General features: G+C 41.6%; 1 protein-coding gene across 2 annotated transcripts in view; it reads right to left on the reverse strand.

Annotated features, from left to right (window-relative positions):
- Positions 1-17,978, reverse strand: part of scel (sciellin) — an 82,542-nt gene extending 64,564 nt beyond the window's left edge. For both annotated transcript variants that reach the window (XM_072257301.1, XM_072257300.1), the window contains exon 1: positions 17,883-17,978. The gene's annotated coding sequence lies outside the window, so the exon portion shown is untranslated. The remainder of the gene's footprint in view (positions 1-17,882) is intronic.
- Positions 17,979-18,291: the final 313 nt, after the last annotated feature.

Genomic DNA, 18,291 nt, shown 5'->3' on the forward strand with positions numbered 1-18,291 from the left:
AAAGATGGTAAGAAGGACAGGCAGGTGAATAGACAGGATAATTTGCTGTGTGATAGAAATATAGCAAAATCGGTTACAGATACTGATCTAAATGTACTGTACTTAAATGCACGCAACATTAGAAATAAAGTGGATGACCTTGTTGTATAGCTACAGGTTAAAAAATATGACATTGCAGCCATCACCGAGTCATGGCTAAATGATGGATGTGATTGGGAGCTGAATGTCCAAGGATACACAGTGTATAGGAAAGATAGGAAGGTGGGCAAAGTGGGTGGCGTGGTCCTGATGGTTAGCAACAATATCAAATCACTAGAAAGAAGGGACATAGGATCAGAAGAGCTAGAGTCCTTATGGGTAGAGTTAAGAAATGGCAAGGGTAAAAAGACACTAATAGCAGTTATATACAGGCCTCCAAACAGCAGCCGGGATGTGGACTACAAGTTACAGCTGAAAATAGAAAAAGTGTGTCAGAAGGAAAATGTCAAGATAATTATGGGGGATTTTAATATGAAAGTGGATTGGGAAAGTCAGGAAGGTACTGGATCTCAGGAGAGGGAGTTTGTAGAATGCCTACAGGATGGCTTTTTGGAGCAGCTTGTCCATAAGCCCACCAGGGGACCGGCTGTTTTGGATTGGGTGCTGTGTAATGAACCTGAGGCGATTAGGGAGCTGGAGGTAATGGAACCCCTTGGAAGTAGCGATCATAATATGATTGAGTTTAGTTTCAATTTTGAAAAGGAGAAGCTGGTATCAGGTGTATCAATATTTCAGTGGAACAAAGGAAATTACAGTGGTATGAGAGAGGAACTGGCCCAAGTCAATTGGAAAAGTAAGCTAACATAGGGACGGTAGAGCAGAATTGGATGAAATTTCTTCAAGAAATAAGGAAAGTGCAGGAAAAATATATTCCAAAAAGAAAAGAAAATCATGAATGGAAAAATGGCACAAATGTGACTAACGGGAGAGGTTAAGGCTAAAATAAAAGCAAAAGAGATGGCGTACAAGGAAGCAAAAATAAGTGGGAAAACTGAGGACTGGACGACTTGTAAAAACTTACAGAAGGAGACTAAAAAAGTCATTAGGAAAGAAAAGATGAATTATGAAAGGAAGTTGGCAATTAACATAAAAAAGATACTAAGAGTTTTTTTAAATATATGAAGAGTAAAAGAGTGACACGGTAGATATAGGACCGATTGAAAATGATGCTGGAGAAATTATAATGGCTAACAAAGAGTTGGCAGAGGAAATAAATGAGTATTTTGCATAAGTCTTCACAGTGGAAGACATTAGCAACATACCTGATAGCCAGAGGTCTCAGGGAATAGAATTAGGTACAGTCAAGATTACTAGAGAGAAAGTGCTTGGGAAGAATATGAATAAATAAGTTTCCCGGACCGGATGAGGTGCACCCACGGGTTCTCAAGGAGGTGGCTTTGGAGATTGTGGAGGCATTGGAAATGATCTTCCAGGAATCAATAGACTCTGACATGGTTCCGGAGGACTGGAAGGTTGCAAATGTAGTTCTGCTGTTTAAGGAAGGAGGGAAGCAGCAAAAAGAAAATTTCAGACCTATATGTCTGACATCGGTAGTTGGAAAGATATTGGAGTCGATCCTCAAGGACGAGGTTATGAAATACCTCAAGATGCATGACAAGATAGGCCCAAGCCAGCATGGTTTTATGAAGGGAAGATCCTGCCTCACCAACCTATTGGAATTTTTTGAGGTAATCTGGAATAAGATTGACAAGGGAGAGGCTGTGGATGTTGTGTATTTGGATTTTCAAAAGGCCTTTGATAAGGTGCCGCATAAGAGGCTGCTTAATAAGTTGAGAGCCCATGGAGTTACAGGAAAGATATTGAAATAGATGGAGCATTGGCTGATAGACAGAAAGCAAAGGGTGGGAATAAAGGGATCCTATTCTGATTGGTTGCCAGTTACTAGCGGTGTTCCACAGGGGTCGGTGTTGGGGCCGCTTCTTTTTACAATGTATATCGATGATTTAGATTATGGATTAAATGGTTTTGTGGCTAAGTTTGCAGATGGCACCAAGATAGGTGGAGGAGCAGTAAGTGTTGAAGAAACGGAAAGGTTGCAGAGAGACTTGGTCAGTTTAGGAGAGTAGGCAAAGAAATGGCAGATGAGATACAATGTTGAGAAATGTACAGTTGCACATTTTGGAAAAAGAAATAATTGGGCAGATTATTATTTAGATGGGGAAAAAATTCAAAAATCAGAAGTGAAAAGGGACTTGGGGGTCCTTGTGCAGGATACCCTAAAGGTTAACCACCAGGTTGGATCGGCAGTAAGGAAAGCGAATGCTATGTTGGCATTCATTTCAAGAGGAATAGTGTAAAAGAGTAAGGAGGTGTTGATGAGGCTCTACGGGGTACTGGTGAGACCTCATTTGGAATATTGTGTGCAGTTTTGGGCCCCCTATCTTAGAAGGGATGTACTGATGTTGGAGAGAGTTCAGAGAAGACTTACGAGGATGATTCCTGGAATGCACGGGCTAACATATGAGGAGCGTTTGTCAGTTCATTAGAGTATAGAAGAATGAGAGGGGATCTCACAGAAACATTTCGAATGTTGAAAGGGTTGGACAGAGTAGATATGGAAAGGCTGTTTCCCTTGGTGGGTGAGTCCAGGACAAGAGGCCACAGTCTTAGAATTAGAGGGTACCCATTTAAAACAGAGATGTGGAGAATTTTTTTTAGCCAGAGGATCATGGACTTGCGGAATTCATTGCCACATACAGCTGTGGAGGCCGATCATTGAAGGTGTTTAAGGAGGAGATTGATAGGTATCTAATTAGTCAGGATATCAAGGGATATGGGGAAAAAGCCGGAAATTGGAACTAGATGGAGAATATTTTAGCTCATGGTGGAGTGGCAGAGCAGACTCCATGGGCCGAATGGCCTACTTCTGCTCCTTTGTCTTGTGATCTTATGAATGACGTAGTTATACCAAACAAGTTGTAAGATTGTGGGAATTATTTCACCTCATGAACCTCAAGAGTTGAAACCAAAATTATCAGATCCTACTCCAAGGTGAGTAGAAATAGGATACAATTAATAATCTTCCTAGCAATGTCTAAATCCTAAGAGTTAATTTTTAAAAACAGTTGTTTCCATATCAAATTTTGAACTTTATTTAGAACTTATCTACAGTAAAATCCTGTTATTCTAACACCATTGGTGGATGTAAACTCCTCTCATAACACATATTTATTTCACTTTCTTTTTAATATTCTACACAGTAGTGTATTAGGTTTTACAGTGAACCCCATAAAGGAGGCAAAGAAAGATACAATCATTCCAGAGAAATAGTCCAGAGAATATTTACAATGATGTTGACGGGTCTGGAGGATCTGAGTTATAAAGAAAGATTGAATAGGTTAGGACTTTATTCCTTGGAATATGAAAGATTGAGGGGAGATTGATAGAATTATACAAAATTGTTAGGGGTATAGATAGGGTAAATGCAAACAGGCTTTTTCCACTGAGGTTGGGTGGGACTACAACCAGAGGTTATTGGTTAAGTAGGCCCATATGTACTGTACATGGCTACTCCATTTCAGTTTCTAGTCAATGGTAATTTCAGAGTATTGATAGTGAGAAGAGTGAAAGGTGAAAAGATTAAGTGAAACACAAGGGGCTACTTCTTCACTCAGAGGGTCGTAAGAAGGTGGAACAAGCTTCCAGCCTAAGTGGTGCATGCACGCTTGATTTCAACGTTTAAGAGAAGTTTGATAGGTATGTGGATGGTAGGGCTGTGGAGATCTATGGTTCTGGTTGGTTCCGGTGCAGGTCGATGGGAGTGGGTAGTTTAAATGGACAGCATGGACTAGATGGGCCAAAGGGCATGTTTCTGTGCTGTACTTTTCAATGACTCTGTGACCACAGCTTTGGTTGTAAACCTACCTTCCCTCTTGATGACAGGTGTTCTAGATCTTAACTGTAGTTATGGCCACACCTCTGGCACACAAATCAGAACCCAGCATTGGCTGCACATTGGACATCTTGCTCTGATTACATATTCCCTTGTACTCTGAACCACTGGCTGTTCTGGACTAATGAATGAGCCATATCCTGCATTGAGTAACTGAATGCCAGATTATTATGGTTCTACTATAAAGAAGCCATTCAGCCCATCGAGTTTATGACCAGCACCCAGTGGAGCACTTCCATCAGTTCCAATTGTCCTCTTAACTACACTGTACCTATTCTCACAAATATGCCCATCAACACCCCCTCATTTTCATGCCACCCACCTCCACCTCAGGTAATTGACAACAGCCAAATAATCTGCCAACACATCTAAGAGATGTGGTAGGAAACCACAGCAGCAGCAGCAGGTAAACTCTCATTAGCGACTAGGGAAATATGCAAACTTCACATAGTCAGGATCAAACCTAGGTTTCTGGAGTCATGAAGCAAAAGCAGAAACTGCAGGAAAAAAAAACAACTCAGCAGGTCAAGCAACATCAATGGAAAGAGAACCAGTCAACTTTTCAATTCTGTTACTCTCTGCCATGCTGCCTGGCCAACACTTTCTGCTTTTGTCTCAGATTTCCGAAATCTGCAGGTTTTTTTTGAGGTTTATCATTGAGTTTTGGGGCAGCAATACTAAATGTTATGTCACACTCTGTCCAGGTGATCAAAAAGAAATTTCTGAATGGTCCGTGAGCCCCAAAATTACCTCATTTTTGTCTTTTCAATGTTTATTAATCACTAAAAATCATCTTTATTTGTCACATGTACTTCGAAACATTAAAGCATACAGTACAATACGTCATTTGCATTAACGAGCAACACAGTCCAAGGATAGTGTAGGGGGCAGCACCAGAGAATACCCGCAATTCATTAACCCTAACCCGTATGTCTCTTGAATGTGGGAGGAAACCAGAGCACCTGGAGGAAATCCATGCGGTCACAGGAAGAACATGCAAACACCGTACAGACAGCAGCAGAAATCATGATCACTGGTGCTGTAAAGCACAACGACAACTATGACACTACCATGCTGCTTATTTTTGTAACTTATGGTAATTTTTTTTTTGTCTTGCACTGTACTGCTGCCGCAAAACAACACATTTAATGACATATGTCCCTGATAATAAACCTGATTCTGATTCTGATTCTCAAAGGGTGAAAGGATATGATCCAAATGTAGGACTAGCTCAGTTAGACAGCTGGGTCAGCACAGACAAGATGAGCTGAAGGGCCTGTTATCCGGCTTTATAGCTCTATGGAATTATTTAACTACATCTCACTAAAACTGATCAGTTTCTCATTATAGTGCATACTTGCTTCATGCCATGGTCTGTACAATATTGTGTACAAAATAGTGTTATTGAAAACAGAGGAAACAAGAGAAAAATGGGTTAGCTTGCCAGTGAAATTGGCTTTGAATATTTTAAAATTTTAGATGTCCAATTATTTGTCCATCAGTCAGGAAAAGTAGCACACCATGTGACCGACCCACTAATGCCTATTTCTCATTATCTTTGGAGATTTACCCATCTTTTTCAAAGATGCAACTCCTTTCAATAGTAATAAGATTTTGAGCACTGTGCTCAGTTCTGGTCACCTCACTACAGGAGGATGTGGAAGCTATTGAAAGGGTGCAGAGGAGATTTACAAGGATGTTGCCTGGATTGGGGAACATGCCTTATGAGAATAGGTTGAGTGAACTCGGCCTTTCCTCCTTGGAGCAACGGAGGATGAGAGGTGACCTGACAGAGGTGTATAAGATGATGAGAGGCATCGATCATGTGGGTAGTCAGAGGCTTTTTCCCAAGGCTGAAATGGTTGCCACAAGAGGACACAGGTTTAAGGTGCTGGGGAGTAGGTACAGAGGAGATGTCAGGGGTAAGTTTTTTACTCAGAGAGTGGTGAGTGCGTGGGATGGGCTGCCGGAAACGGTGGTGGAGGCGGATATGATAGGGTCCTTTAAGAGACTTTTAGATAGGTACATGGAGCTTAGTAAAATAGAGGGCTATAGGTAAGTCTAGTAATTTCAAAAGTAGGGACATGTTCAGCACAACTCTGTGGGCCCAAGGGCCTGTATTGTGCTGTAGGTTTTCTGTTTCTATGTTTAACAATATGCTAATCAAAAATTGTTGACAGTAAAATTGAATGCTTAAGTGTTATAGTGGTTAAGGAAGTTTTCACTTTGTGGGAGAGAAATAAGATTTGGGTTTAATGTATGTTTAACTTTACAGAATAAGGCTGATTGGGAACTTTTCTTAAGACTACACTGCATTAAGTACCCAACTCTAATTGCATGCATATCATTTGTCACCAGCTTCCTCCATGCATTTATTCTGGTTGCTTTTATTGCTAGAATTTGGATTTCTTAGCTCTTGAAAATTTACTGAGCAAATTGACTTTGCTTTGATTGTTTACTCTGAGTCATACTCCCCGCCCAAACTCCAATTCATTCTTTGACACATTGTTGACAATAAGAGGCATGGATTTAAATAGAACTTACAGTGATTGGGCAACTCATTTCATATTCACCTGAGATTTTCAAGGAAATCGAAGATGACTTTTGAGTGTGAAGACTATCAAGCCATTACTGCTCATTTTGCATGACCACTCAAGATTAAATTCACCCTGAATTGTTTTGCTGGCGGTATTTTATTAAACTTTTTAAACAGAATAAAATGATCTGAACTATGTTATTGGTTGAAGGTGTTTACGTCAGCTGGTGCAGTGATTTAGATTCTATTCTGCTATGGCTGGTTGCTTGAAGAAGGAGTTTCTGGGTGGGAATGATTACGTATAAATTGACTCCTTCACACATGAACTCTTTCACAATTACATTTCACTACTCAGCAAAATTGACAGCTAATCAACCGATCAGCTCGGTGACACACATACACTCCCTATTTATTGGCTCAGACTTGGACAAGCTGTAGATCTTAGAGTTACCATTTAACGAAATAATACATCATTATTAATGAGGGAAACAGCCAAAAAAAACTGAAAGGAAAGAGAACAATGGCATAATTAATAAATTTGAAACATCTTAAGCACAAGAGATTCTGCAGATGCTAGATTTCCAGAACAACACCCGCAAAATGCTGGAGGAACTCAGCAGGTCAGGCAGCATCTATGGGTGAGTAAACAGTTGATGTTTCGGACCACAACCCTTCTTCATGACTAGAAAGGAAAGGGGAAGATGCCAGAGTAAGAAGGTAGGAGAAGGAGGACATGCTGTAGGTGAAATTGTGAAGCCAGGTGGGTGGGAAAAGTAAAGGGTGGAGAATCTGATAGGAGAGGAGAACGGACTATGGGAAAAAGTAAAGCAGGAAAGACACCGCGTGAGGTGATAGCCAGGTGGGGAGAAGAGGTGAGAGGCCAGAGTGGGAATAAAAGAGAAGGGAAGGAGGAGGGAGAATAAAAATACTGAAAGGAGAAATTGATGTTCGTGCCATCAGGTTGGAGACTACGTTGACAGAATGAGGTGTTGCCTCTCTCTCTGAGAGTGGCCTCATCATGGCAAAAGAGGAGGCCATGGTCTGACAGGAATGGGGATGGGGATTAAAATGGTTGGCATCTGGAAATTCTGCTTTTGGCAGATGGATCAGTCCCTCAATTTATGTCGGGTCTCACCAATGTAGAAGAGGCCTCATCAGGAGCATCAGGCACAATAGATGACCCCAGCAGATCTGCAGATGAAGTGCTGCCTCACCTAGAAGGACTGTTTTGGGCCCTGAATGTGAGGTGAGGGAGAAGATGAGTGGGCAGGTGCAGCAATTCTGATGCTTGCAAGGATATGTGCCAGGAGGTAGATTAATGGGGAGAGACAAAAGGACAAGGGAATCACGGAGGGACCAATTCCTGCGGAAAGCTGAAAGTAGGGCGGGGTGGGGAGGGGAGTATTTATGTGTTTGACAGTCGAATCCCATTGAAGATGGTGGAAGTTATGAAGAATGATGCATGCTAAGGCTCATGTAGCATAGGTGACTCTTCTAGCTTGACTCTTTGTTAGTTAGCAGTTTCTTAAATCTCCTCAAGGGGACAATTTATGTTATTTTCTATCCATAAAGAGCCCAGAGCACCTTGTTACATTCACCACACAGTCATCAGCTCACTTACCTACCAAATAATATTTGATCTCAGCCATCAGACTAATAGGATAAGCCATGAGAAGTCCACTTCAGCAGAAGTGACCTCACCAAAATGGTTGATATCTGAATAAAACAATTTAGTAATAACAACCACTCTTATAAACATCTCTCTACTTCCCCTTCTGGATCACAATAAACTAACACCAGTGCAAAACAAAGTTTGCATGATGCATTGAGAAATTTATTGATGAGTGACAAATCACAAATGAAATATAGGCTGATCATGGTCATCTTGGTCATCTTGGTCAGTATGGCCAAATTGGGCCTATTTCTATGCTGTCTTACTCAATGACTCCACGATATTGAGGAGTGATAGGACAGATTATTGGCATTTTCTGATGCCGTATCAACTGAGAAAAAGAAAGGTAAGCTTATTGCATTTGGACATATGGCTTTATTTAACTGTTTTTTCTAAATGGAATCAAGGGATATGGGTTTAGAGCAAGAGAGTGGTATTGATACTGAGAATCAGTCACAATATTATTGGCCAGCGGACGAAGAGTTGAATATTTCTCTTTTCTTTGTTCTTATGTAGCAATAGGTGAAGCCAGGAAGATCTTCCTGGAAATTGTCCCGTGGAGCCATTTGCTCCCTTGCATGCCAACTGTCCGTATTTTGATTAAAGGGGTAAAGAGAATGTTGAAAAGGAGAAAACGTGTTCTGAATCTGGTTTTTTTTTGCATCAATGCCGTATTTTACCAGTCTATTTATTTTCTTCAGTCTTGTATAATTTATGTATAATACAGTCTGTGTCTGAATCTATGTGCCTGTAATGCTGCTACAAGCAAGTTTGACATTGTATAGGTACCTCACAATGCCAACAAACTCGACTTAATTTGAAAAGTGAATAAGTCTACCTGAACAACAGGAAATCTGCAGATGCTGGAAATTCAAGCAACACACATCAAAGTTGCTGGTGAACGCAGCAGGCCAGGCAGCATCTCTAGGAAGAGGTGCAGTCGACGTTTCAGGCCGAGACCCTTCGTCAGGACTAACTGAAGGAAGAGTGAGTAAGGGATTTGAAAGTTGGAAGGGGAGGGGGAGATCCAAAATGATAGGAGAAGACAGGAGGGGGAGGGATGGAGCCAAGAGCTGGACAGGTGATTGGCAAAACGGGATACAAAAGGATCATGGGACAGGAGGTCCGGGAAGAAAGACAAGGGGGGGGGGACCCAGAGGATGGGCAAGAGGTATATTCAGAGGGACAGAGGGAGAAAAAGGAGAGTGAGAGAAAGAATGTGTGCATAAAAATGAGTAACAGATGGGATACGAGGGGGAGGTGGGGCCTTAGCGGAAGTTAGAGAAGTCGATGTTCATGCCATCAGGTTGGAGGCTACCCAGACGGAATATAAGGTGTTGTTCCTCCAACCTGAGTGTGGCTTCATCTTTACAGTAGAGGAGGCCGTGGATAGACATGTCAGAATGGGAATGGGATGTGGAATTAAAATGTGTGGCCACTGGGAGATCCTGCTTTCTCTGGCGGACAGAGCGTAGATGTTCAGCAAAGCGGTCTCCCAGTCTGCGTCAGGTCTCGCCAATATATAAAAGGCCACATCGGGAGCACCGGACGCAGTATATCACCCCAGTCGACTCACAGGTGAAGTATTGCCTCACCTGGAAGGACTGTTTGGGGCCCTGAATGGTGGTAAGGGAGGAAGTGTAAGGGCATGTGTAGCACTTGTTCGGCTTACACGGCTAAGTGCCAGGAGGGAGATCAGTGGGGAGGGATTGGGGGGACGAATGGACAAGGGAGTTGTGTAGGGAGCGATCCCTGCGGAATGCAGAGGGGGGGGGAGGGAAAGATGTGCTTAGTGGTGGGATCCCGTTGGAGGTGGCAGAAGTTACGGAGAATAATATGTTGGACCCGGAGGCTGGTGGGGTGGTAGGTGAGGACCAGGGGAACCCTATTCCTAGTGGGGTGGCGAGAGGATGGAGTGAGAGCAGGTGTACGTGAAATGGGGGAGATGCGTTTAAGAGCACAGTTGATAGTGGAGGAAGGGAAGCCCCTTCCTTTAAAAAAGGAAGACATCTCCCTCGTCCTAGAATGAAAAGCCTCATCCTGAGAGCAGATGCGGCGGAGACGAAGGAATTGCGAGAAGGGGATGGTGTTTTTACAAGAGACAGGGTGAGAAGAGGAATCTACCTGAATGAAGATCACTGCCATGGACTAGGCCGTGCTCCATGATTATCTTGAGACTGCCTAATCAAAGACCTAAATAGAGTAGATGCGGAAAGGATGATTCCAAACGTGGGAGAGTCTAGGACCAAGGGCACAGCCTCAGAATAGGATAGTCCTTCAGAATAGAGATGAGGAGGCATTTCTTGAGCCAGAGGGTGGTAAATCTGTGGAATTAATTGCTAAAGACAGCTGTGGAGGCTAAGTCATTGGGTATTTTTAAAGTAGAGGTTAATAGTTTCTTGATTAGTAAGGGCATCATAAGTTAGAGGGAGAAGGTTGGAGAATGGGTTTGAGAAGGAAAATAAATCAATAAACCAAAAGTTTATTTCTGTGAATCAATAATTTATATAGGAGGATTACACAGGCATTGGATATTTGGCATTGCAGATCGATACCAAATATCATGAATACAGAGCTATGATCCCTCATCTACAACATCATTATAAATTTCTTCTGATATTAGTGTGGTCACCTTGTCATTATCAAGTTGATAATTGTGGGACTTTGTGCTTAACACAGCTGCTGTGTTTACAGAGAAAGTGACTGTACTTGAAATGGCAGCAATCGGTTTTGAGATGTTCTGAAAGAGTTGTGAGAAATGGTATAGCTTAATATAAGCATACATTTCTAACCTTTTAGTTGGATACCCTACTCTCTAGCCCTTCTCATGGACTCCTTGAGGGAATTACCATAAAGAATATTAAATCCACTGCATGTTAGTGATTTAATTATGACAGAAGTCTGAATAACCATGGTCCTATTGAATGATGGAACAGGCTTGACAGGCCAGATGGCCCACTCATGCTCCTATTTCTTATGTTCTCTTGCTCTAAGAAGTGTCTAATTAGTTTTCCTGGCTTGGTACAAGATATACAACACCTTTAAAAATAAAAAAAAACCTGCTGAAGCTGGACGTATAATTTTTTTTTAACTGGAAGTAGTGGAAATATTCAGCACATCAGATAGCATCTGTGAGAAAGAAACTCACAGATTTCAGGTCAATGATTTCTCAGCAAAGCAGGCCCATTGTGAATCCTGTTGAAAACTCAGCAAGCTGAAAGATTCCACCATCCATCATTCTCAAGCTCACTATCTCTGATCACTCCTCCCCAAGTCATGATCCTCAATCTTCAATCTGGTTCCAATCACCCAGCATCACTCCAATTCTGCTCGCAGTCTTCAAATGGGTTCCTGTCTTTGGCCATGTCTCCTCATTCTGACTCCTTGCATCCCAAACAAGACCCTGACCATTCGTATCTCTGATCAGATCCCATTCCAAACATGACTCATCAAAGTCTGAGCCTCTCCCCTCACAATGCATGAAGTGTGGTGTGTCAGGACCGTTCAGTGGAGACCACTCTGGCTGGTTGCTTCTCTGTCAGTATGGAGGTTCCAAAGCATAAAATCCCAAAAGGCTGCAGAGGGCTGTTGACCTACCTGGCTCCCTCACGAGCACAACCCTCCACATCATCGGGGATACCTTCAAGAGACGGTGCCTCAAGGAGATGGCATCCATCATTAAGCCATCTCAGCATCTGAGACACTTCTCATTACTACCATCAGAAAGGAGGTGCAGAAGCCAGAAGATCTACACTCAGTGTACCAGGAACAGCTTTCTCCCCCATGCCATCAGATTTCTGAACAGTCCGTGAACATTATTCTTCTCATTCTTCTCATGTTCATCTTTTGCATTATGTATTTTTGTAACTTACAATAATTTTTATGTCTTGTACTGCACAAATTTCACGGCACGTATCAGTGATAATAGATCTGGTTCTGATTCTGGTTTGAAGCTCCAAGCTCTTCCAGTTTTTGTTGTGCTGAACCCTGTACCATAAAAACTACTGACAACCGTACTAGGTTCCTGTTTCTTACTGGCGACATTGCGAGCACAACTGGGTGTAACAACCAGTGTGGGTGGAGGCAAACTTTAGGTATTTGCATTATCAGTAGAGGCTTATTAAGCAACAGGAAATGCACAAAACACAGCAAAGGATAATGTGCAGCAAGTATCATAATGGAAATGGAATGAGAGTCTACCCACCAAGTCTCCACCAAGGAACAGGGCGTGAGTCATAGCCCACATACTTCAGGTTAAACGCACCCATCCCTAAAGATGAATGAGTGGAGCTGCAGGTGCTTAATCGTCAGAATCATAATCAGGTCCATTATCACTGACATATGTCATGAAATTTGTCTTTATTTGGCAGGAGCACAGTAGGAGACATAAAAAGTTATAATGATAAATAAACAAGTAAATAGGCAACTGGATAAATTGATTAATTAGTTTTTGCTAAAGAGGAAGAGTTAAGTAATGTACATGGCTTCATGGACCATTCAGAAATCTGATGGTGGAGGGGAAAAAGCTATTCCTAAAATATTGAGTGTGCACCTTTAGGCTCCTGTACCTCCTCCCTGATGGTAGTAATGAGACATGGGCTTCTTCTGTCTCTGATTTCAGCTTTGCCCTCCCTGCTGTCTTGAGGAAGGATGCCACCACCTCTACTTCAGGCTTCGTGACTTGGTGGCTTTGCTGCCGTGATGCTCTTTCCACTGGAGCATGTGGTAAGAGTGGAATAAGGGGAGAGTGTGGGCTGTGGAGGGGTTGAAAACATCGGGAGACTCATCCAGTGGCAAACCTGCCTAGGTAGGCCAGTGGGAGTCCTGACTGGTTACAATAGCCATGGAAACTTCAGCCTTTTCAATGTTTATCAGCCAGAATGAGCAGGAATTACAGGAGAAATGGAGTTGGTGGTTGGTAAGGTGGGTAGATAGCAGATGGTGCAGTTGCCAAAGGCCTTGCAACAGCACAAAGTCAAGTAAGCTACAGAACTGTTATTGAAAGAGTGATCCCCTAGAGCAGAGGCTCCCAACCTGGGCTCTATGGAACCCTTGCTTAATGGTATTGGTTATGGCATAAAAAATGTTGGGAAGCCCTGCCCCAGAGTAAGGTTCACTCTCATAATCATCCCACTGCCCCAGCGTAAGTTACTAGCTCAACCACTGGCAGCAATTGTTCCTTGGACTTCCCCAGGGAATCCTTGAAATTTTCTTGCTGCAACTTACATCTCCTCTTTCTACAGCAAGCAGGGTATTACACATCGTCTTATACAAACACACACACATTTACACCACAGTGTACGCAAACCAAATGCCAAGAATCCAACACCAGTCCTATCACCACAATTACCAAACGCCAGCCCCAAGCAAAACTCCCACCAGCTTTGGTTGGGAAAAATAGCTTGAAAACTGAAATGAGGCATGATCATTAAAGATACCATGGCCACTGGAATCACTTCCTTGTCAGCTCACAGAATGGCATCACCAACTCTGGGCCATTCCATGCAGCAATTCTACTTGGTTATAAAACTCCCCCCACATTGCGCTGTTAAACATTTGTCTATCACAGTCACTCAATAGCCGCCTGATTGCCACAATGCCACGATTCTTATATAACATTCTGTGAAACTTATTTAATCCTTTTGGTATCAGTTTGCTGAACGTGTCTACAATTTATTAAATTAAATGTTACGTCTCAAGTGTTCAACAAGGCTGCAGTCTTAGCTCTCCAGAAACAAGATAAGTTAAAAAATTGAGAGTGCACTATAGAGGTGTACTCTGCAAGTAACACAGGCAAGGGAACAACACCGGAGCAGAAGTGACTTCAGTAAATTTCACACACGAAACTTTGATAAGCCTGTTCCTTCTCCAGATCCATTTCCTCCCATCCACTCCAAGCTTATTTTGTAATTTGTAAGGTAAAATCCAGTCAGGATTGTCTTTTCTATTTTTTGACCTAGTTTGAAGCAGCAGTTGGAATTTCAGCAGTGATACTGATTCATAATTTGAGAGGTGTTTCACATCGACATCTCAAAAGGCAGGAAAGAAATATTTTATTATTTCATTCTTTCTCATTTGTTGAATATGAGCGATTAAGGGCAGCATTGTCTCCTCTAGTTAACATTAAAACTGAGAAAAGAAATGGAACTATGGCTTGCACTCTAAGAACAACTTTACTTTTTTAAAAAAGTAACATTTTACAAGAATACAGCCCAGTATTTTTCATAAGTCATCAAAGTGGAATCAGAAACCTAGAAAACATTCCTTTGACACTGAAAATGAGGATAGAAGGCAGACAAGAGCACTAAATATAAACTGTAGTCAATAGAGCAGTTATGGATCTCTACAGGACTGTCACTCTCTCAAGTGACATGCAACAGCAAACACTAATATGCAGACACCTACAAGCAAAACTCGACTCATTGCAATGCTCACCTATCCTAAATTCCTTCAAATTTCATTTAAGTTTGTTTCCAGACAATGACAACAAAATTCAGAGGCTCTACTTACACATTCAGTCGATCTGAGTAACTGTGCAGTTAAATTACCTGGGTGGAGAAAAATTGCTTCTTTAAAGTTATATCCTAACTAAGAACTTTGTGAGAGTGCATGGATGGGTGTGTGCTTTCAATATTTCTAAACTGGTTGTGCAAGTTTTGGGTGGGGCTGCATTCAGTTTGGAATGGCACTAATGCACACGTGGTGCACCTTTGTCATACTCTGAATAACAATTGCAAACTGCCATCAAAACCATCACCTAAGATTGAAAATTTGCCTATTAATTAGTTGGCGAGTTCACTGCGTTACAATAATGACTTGAAATCAAAATGTATTCCATTGGCCGAAAACAGCTTTGGACATCTTGAAGTACTAAGTTGCTCTTTAAGGGGTGCCTAGGTAAGATTAATAAAAAATTTTGACTTTAGACTCTCAGTACATGTATTATTCACACATGCATAGCAGTTCCACATGAAAAAATAAAATTTGCTGCTGTCTTCCACTTTGACATCAACACCAATTTTATTTTGTCTCCAGGTAAGGCTACAAATTAGTGCAAATTACAAATGGAGGAAATCAGCAGGCCAGGCAGCATCTATGAAAAAAAGTACAGTCGATGTTTCTGGCTGCAACCGTTCAGCAGGACTCCAAGTGCCTTACCAACAGAAAAAAAATGGCCAATTTCATATCACAATGCACTAGTATGAAGAACGAAGCATCATTCCATCCAACAATGTGGCTTAATTATACTTATGTCCTGGGCCTATAATCGTAATTCATTTATTGTGTCTTTCCAGTTTGAAGATACATCTTTCACAGATGATAATCAGTGATTGTACAATATTTTAGTCCATGAGGAAAAGAAAGAACCCTTATAGGTCTCCTTCAATTGTATTTGTAATCACCAGAGTTCACTCAGGAAGGTGAGAAGTTGCCTGGTGTTACTCCACACCCACTTGGAAATACGATTGGGATCAGAACCTCACTGAGATATCAAAAATCACTTTACCATTGTACCAGATCATGCCAATTTACAAAAACACTAGGTTCCAAGCTGTATCAGCACTTGCCCTTCCCTTGGACTACATCAGTGACGTGAAGAGGGGGAACCTATTGCATGGGTAACAGCTGGTTCTACAAACCTTCCCACCCAGGCCTGCGCCCTGGAGAGGACACAGTCCACCAGAGGCACAAACCCATGATCCGCTGGGATGAGGGCCTGCCTGCTATTTGTCAATCTAGGCAACCTTACTGTATCTCCAAGAGCTTCTGAGCTGTACATATTACCACTGGTAATCTGGGATAAAAATCAAGAAGACCTGACAATCACATTGAAGCCTACACTACTATGAGTGGCTGAAATTAATTCTTCTCTGTATACCAATTTATATAGAATCAATTTGGAGTATTTACTGCAGAATAGTGTGTAACTCGTGCCGGGCCAGACACTACGTCTGGCATGATGGTGCCCCATCTCTGACAAACTTTGATATTGTTGCTATAGATTTACTGGCAACAAGATTGGACTTACTCCACAACCATACTGCCCCCTAGTGGCTCATTTTATTTTGTCATTACATGGTGGCATTAAATAACTCCACCCTTCTAAAGTCCAAAGCCTGTATTTCTGCAGAATTTAAGTCCATGTTTTGTTTAACATTTACTTCAAATTTAGTTCCATCAAAGACGATAAAAAGAGAGTACTGTGTAACTTCATCAGTTGACTACAAGAACAACATTTCAAAATGTTAAGGGGCGTCTGAGGTTAATTGGCACGACCATTTTTAATAAAACAGTGTTTATCACTTTTAAAGTAACTGGTCTTTTATTTTCTAAACTATGATTTACTCTTTCATTCTATGTGAACAAGATTCTGAGTGAACGCATGACTGAAATGGAAATAATAACAAGGAAATGCTCTGTAACTCTGTCCTCTTAAAGGAGGGTCATTCTCAGGAGTGAAATGATTACTTGTCACAACCTCAAATAAGGGGACCTTACTAATCAGCTGACGGGTAAACCCAATTCATGCCTTTAAATGTGGACATCCAAAACATCATGTCACATTAGGGCTCCCACACCACTGAAGGGTCTACTTCAACATATATTCAAATAAGAAAACTCTAAGTCTTGGGATTGAGCTGCACTCAGGAATTCTTAGGAAATAATGTGCAAATACATATTAATGTAGCCAGAGACTGCTGGCTGATTAACTTTGAACCATCACGTTGCTTCTTCCTGGGCACATCAGGCAGCCAACTGAGAAATGAGATCTTACCATAGTTTGTGTTACTGTGTTGCCTTCTCTATGACCCAGACAAACAAGAACATTGCCTCCAACTTGATACGGAGTTTCAGATTACCTAAAACCTTAATTAGACAGGAAGACCCAGGAGGTAAAGTTTCTATTGGGATTGGTGCTCTCCCCCTTTTGGTTTGGCCCAAGGATTTGGCAGCACCAATCTGTGTGATTTTAAATGGTTAAATTCTTGTGATTGTGATGCATGCTTGAGGTTTCTTAAACTTTGCTCTTGCCAGGTATGCCCATATATTTAGAAAAGATACGCCTTCAAAAGGAAGGGCGTTCACACCCTAAAACTCAGACAAACCATATCCTCTTTGCAGGTTGATTTGGGATTTATTTGTAGGTTAATTGGCTACTGTAAATTACTCCTTATTGTGAATAAGGGCAGAGAGACCCTCAAGGGAATTGATGGACATGTGTGAGGTAGAATAAAATACAGAAGTACAAGGAAACAAGGAGACTAACAGGATCAAGGGAGGGACACGATAGGTCGATTGGCTTCCTCCCAAGTTATTATAAGGGCAGGTACTAAGTAGATGTCATTACATTTTGAAAACCTACCTCCCAAAATCATCGCTTCCTGAGAACCTATTATTTAATAATTGGAGGAAAAGACATATCTTCACTTCCAAACACATACTATAAAGCAGATATAAACTCATACAGTATATAATTGCTTAGAGAGCATACATATTTCACAAGCACTACTCTTAAAAGTGAGACTCAACAAGATCATTGGCAAAATTTGCCACTCCTGTGTTATTTCTAACACAAACCACATAGAATGCAATTACGATCAGTGTGTACAACATTCTGGTTTAATTAGCATGCTGGGATGAGCTTTGACCTAATCGTATCAAAGCTGCCAGTGTGTCAGATTGGTTTAAAGGAGCAAAAAAGAGAAATCTCTGTTACTCACCTATCTCAAATTGTTCTGAAAGAAATTCCTTTGCAGTTTTGTTGCTGGCTATGGTGTGAAATAGTGTGTATGCTTTGCTTCTTGTGTTCCAACCTCCTCACATGTGCATTGGTGAAGTTAATGCAGCAAGAACTAACTCCCAGCTTATTTGACCTATGCCAATATGTTTCCACCCCAATGGGACTGACTCACACTCTCACTCCCTCTGGGTGGAGAAAAGGGAGAATAATTTGCTATTTGTGACAAGCAGTTAAAAGGCAGAATTGGATTGATACCAGAGTTTCCACATTCCACCACTCCCTCTCAGATCAACTAAACTACATTCTTTCCATATCAGGGTAATTCAACCTGAGCAGATGCCACCACCCATGAATATTTGCAACACAAATATTCCACACATCTGTCTGTG

This window comes from Mobula birostris, chromosome 5 (genome assembly GCF_030028105.1).
Source record: "Mobula birostris isolate sMobBir1 chromosome 5, sMobBir1.hap1, whole genome shotgun sequence".
NCBI lineage: Eukaryota > Metazoa > Chordata > Chondrichthyes > Myliobatiformes > Myliobatidae > Mobula > Mobula birostris.